Below are 5,000 nucleotides of genomic sequence, written 5' to 3'. Positions count from 1 at the left end.
ACGTTGTGTAGTTGCAAAGTGTCTCTTTTATGTCTTGTGATTTGAAAAGAAATCCATGAATGTGACTGTAACATATCGTATGACCATCTTGAGAATATATGCTGTAGGTTATGTTAAAAAAAGAATGCAATTAATCATTTTATGTCTTTTGACTTTCACCCATTATTATATTAATATTTTAATTGTGATGATTATGTTAATTTGGGCCCCTCATTCGAGATCTTTGATAAATCACGAAAACGGCAGAAAGCTACCAATTAGGGAAAATTATAATCTAGCGAATTTGGCTTCAACTTGTCGACAAAGGACGTCCAATTTCATACATATAAGATATTACATTGATATGAAGTCCCAATCCCCCCAAAATTGAGTCCATTGAAGATTTTCTCTTCCATACGATTTTATCTTTTTTTTCAATAACACAGCTTATCACAGCAACAGCATTTCACAGCTTTTATCTTTAATAGAGTGCTCGTCTTACTAAGTAAAACTTCATAAAAATGTGTATAATATGAATCAGTGTTTAGATATTTCAGCTTTTAATTTTTAGAATAGTCGCTGTTCCCCAACTCCATAAAACAAAATACCTAGGGTTCCTCAACCCTTATTACTTGAACGTCATACCAGGAATTGCCTAATTAAGACCACAGAAATGCTCAAAGTCTCCCACCACTGGAGGTTCTCGTTGTGATCTCTCTCGCTTCTATGGCAACCAGGTCATACTCTCGGACGAGGGCACTCTCCGGAATTAATCCCTTATCTGGGAGGGGTGGGGGGGGGGGGGGGGGCGGTCTTTGAAGACCCTCCCCCACATCGCTGCATTATTTGTGAGAGTGACGTTTGTTGTTTTATCTGGCTCCCTTGTGTACTTCGTCTTCTTTTATGTCACGTTGAATTGCCCTTCTTTTTGACTTAATGTATTCCTGTTTTTATGAATATTGCATTGGAAGGGATAGAACATTTTTTTTTATCTGTTGTAGGAATGATTGTAGATTTTGGGGGTTGGTTATAAGGAGTGTAGTAATTTTGATTTTTTAAAGATTGCATTGAAAATGATAGAACATTTTTGTTGGTATTTTTTAAGAATAATTGAACATTTTATGATGGCAGGATGAAAGGAATATAAAAGATGTGCCGCTATTGTGTGGTAACTTACGAATGCTGAGAAACTTTGTGTTTAATGTGAAATATGTATCGAAAAGAAAAACACAAAAATAGTTCCTGGATATTACCAAAAGCTCTTTATAGGTTTTTTCTTTGGAAGTCATTGCACTTTTTATATCAGCCTCTCTGCGTATTGTTTTTCACTTCCAGCCTCAAAATATTTAATTGGATTTATTTTTTCGAAAATGGCGTGATTTTATAAGAGGTACATAGATATTTCTTAAATTGAATTTCTTACATTATCTGCCAGGCTATTGTGATTATTCATGCATGGTAATAAAGACAAGCAATTGAATTCTCTCTCTCTCTCTCACCTCAGTGTGAGGTGCCTCCCACTGAGGGACCTGGGAGAACCCAAACTAAAAATAAGGCAATAAGGCTCTCTCTCTCTCTCTCTCTCTCTCTCTCTCTCTCTCTCTCTCTCTCTCTCTCTCTCTCTCTCTCTCTCTCTCTGGTTGTGAATTGCATAACCGAGTCATTTACATTTCTCCTGAATTGTATTACTTGAAAACAAACCTTTCTCTCGCATCGAATGTCTTTCTTTTTTTCTCTCTTACCTTAACTCGAGCTGCACTGAATTACGGTAATAAAAAAAAAAAAAACTTCCTTTTCCCAAAGAAAAAAATCAATGGCCAAGATCAATGATCAAGATTACGGGTCATAATTTTTTTCAGGTCGGGGTTTTTATGGCTTTGGAGCTCCCTGGTGGACGGAGTGGTTTTCCCTCGTCTCTGAAGGGAAATATAATATTTTGAAGAGTCGAAGATTATTATATTGCATATAGGTATTTCTTATCATGTTAATTAATTTTATTGCATATTAGTGCGAAAATATTAGAGGAGGGGTTTATATATATATATATATATATTATATATATATATATATATATATATATATATATATATATATATATATATATATATATATATATAATCATATAAGTATTACTTCTCTTATTAATAATTTTAATTGCAATTTCATATTAAGCAGAACTAATAGAGTTTTTTTTTTTATATAACGTCAGTGAACCAAGTAGGATATATAGAAAGAAGATGAGCGCAAAAAAAAAAAAAAAAGGAGCGAGTCAACGTTTATTTTCATGGTCTTAATTTGTTGCGTATTTTTTTTTTTTTACTGATTTTATACACTTTTGGCCGATGCTTCATGCAACCAGAGGAAGTTTTAACATTTCTTAGAAAGTTGTCCTTGGCGCAGATGGAAACTGTTCCTTAAAAAGTAGTCAAGGCACAGATGGAAACTGCGGAAGAAAAATAACACTCCAGACGGACGACTTTTTTGTGGGGGAGGTTTTTAATTTCTTTTGATCGATTGACGAATGTGAAAAGAAATCTCAATGAATTTTGCTCTGATCTGAGAGAAACATCGTCTATAAAAGTAATTTTTTTCTATGTAATTACCAGAGATTTCATTTTTGATAGATATAGATTCATAGTTGTATCTGTTTCTTTATAACAGATTGTTAACCTTATGCATTTTCTTTATGGTTATGCTCAATACATCAACAACAACAACATCCTGAATTACCTTAAATGCTTTGGTTCCCAACTAATGTAAGATTATAGAGTTCGATCAAATTGCAAATAGAAATTCATGAGTGTACCTTAAATTTTCCGGTTGCATTTGATGTTTCTGTACCTAAACTATGCAGTTTCCTTATTCCTAAATTGCTTTATGGAAATAATAAGAAAACATTACAAAGCTTTTATATTTTTACTTTGACCAAATTTGTTCTCGAGATACAGCTTCAATCCATTCCTTTGTCCCCGCTCGAAATGGAATCTTTCTCTCAGATATAATCTCGGGATCTTAGATGAATTCGGTCGCTGCTCATTTATCAGTTTCATTACTCTTTTTTTATATATCTATATATAGTATATGTTTTATATCATACATATATACGTATATTTCATGAAAATTATTTACTTTAATTTCCAAGGGGAAATATATTTCATTTGTTTTTGGATGATTTAAGCTTTTATTTACCTGAATTCAAATTTGTTTTAGGACTTTCTCAAGGGAAAAGCAAAGGCCCAGTTAAATATAAGTTGGAATATCTTCCGAACAAGATCTTTTTTTCATCCAATAGGAAAAATAGAAATGATATGAAATTACAAAAGTAATTTACGATTTCAAAGTAAGACTTTTCTTCTCTCGAAGATTTGCAGCTCTTTGAGAAACAAATCTAGACCCAAGAGAAATTTATTTTTCTTATCCCGAGGCAAAGTCAATTTGATATTTCAGAGTATTAGTGGATCATCTGGATAAATGAAGACCACGAATGTTAGTCACAAAACGATCATATGTTTATGAGTAATATGAAATCTATATATTTGAAAAAGATAAATAGATAGGTTGAAGTTAACAATTGTATTGTGAATTTTGAGGTTCGAAGGACACCTGGTGTTCATTCCCCAGTTGATAAATTTCTCTGGGCCATTTGTCAGAGCTATATCACGAGTATCTTATTTCTATAACAAGTTTTATTCCCACTATTGTCACTGTATAGCATGAAGCGTATTTATCATACGTAACAATTTCTGAATCAATGCTTATTTTTTATTTGTAGAAAAATATTTAACTACATTCTTTATTCTTTCTGTTTTGCTAACTTTTGCACATAATACCTTAGTAGAAAAAAAACGATTTGTGAAAAATATAGCTTTGATGAAATCGTTCATTTTGGTCTCGGAAGGCTACCCATTCAATGTTATCTTCTTTTATTTTTGCTCTGTTTTATTTCTATCATCGCAATTTTATTATGTTTATACAGACATAATTGTGAATTTAATATTATTTTTCTCGCATGATATGCGTAATACTTATTATCATTGTTATTTTAACAAAGTTTCCATAAATTGTGGGAGAAAAAGATACCAAATCAGAAATTATAAAAACATTTTCCTCCAGCCATTGTAAATATCTTGAATCAGACTATATCTGTCCAAAAGCAAGGGAACTCGAGATTGGAATCGGCTTTGTCCGTTTTCTTTAAATGTTATCCAGTTGCTTCTGAAGGGATAACTTCGTGGATTTGAGAAGGTTTTGGTTATGTGTGTATGTGCACATGACGGCGAAATTACCTTCAAATGGAATTTATATTTTAAAGATACTGAATACAATGGAAATGAAAAAAAAAAAAACTTGCTTAAACGTTATACATTGGAAAATGTTATCTGAAAATTGCATTTTAGTTTAAATTTCCAGACTGATAACGATTATTATATATTCGGCCCCTTTTAGATACAATTATTTTTCAATTCTCATCTATTAAGAAAAGTTTTTCCTAATCTCATTGACCTTTGTTAAAAACAAGGTCTTAGAGTTGGCAACCTCATCTCCCGTATTTTTAAAGCTAGCGATTGTAATTATTAGGTGGATAAATGTCCTTTTTCAAAATATAATTTAACCCAATTTTCAAAGATATTTCTTCTCAAAATTTGAAAGAATTTTTTGCTGTCTTTTCCTTCTGTGTAATCGGCTAGGTTATCATTTGCTACAGTGTGTCTTGTTCAGTACACTGTACTCATAGCTAATGATTTCATAGATGCCTCACAATTTGTCCATGAAATTCGTTGCTTTCCTCTTTTTACTTTATCTCCTTTTGTCTTTCCAGTTTCTCTTGAATATTTTTTATTTCAGTATTCGCTTAGGATATGATTTTATGAGATCCTGAAAATTATAATGGGAGGTCTGGTTTGCCAGGTCACGTCATAAAAGTAACCATAGTTCTCGGGTCTCCTCCTGGTCGTATTGTTGTCCCGACTTTAAACCTTTGTAATTCAGGTTCCAAATTGGAATCTGGCCAGTAGTGTTAG

Source organism: Palaemon carinicauda, chromosome 28 (genome assembly GCF_036898095.1).
Source record: "Palaemon carinicauda isolate YSFRI2023 chromosome 28, ASM3689809v2, whole genome shotgun sequence".
NCBI classification, from domain to species: Eukaryota; Metazoa; Arthropoda; class Malacostraca; order Decapoda; family Palaemonidae; genus Palaemon; species Palaemon carinicauda.
Note: the sequence above shows the minus strand (reverse complement) of the source record.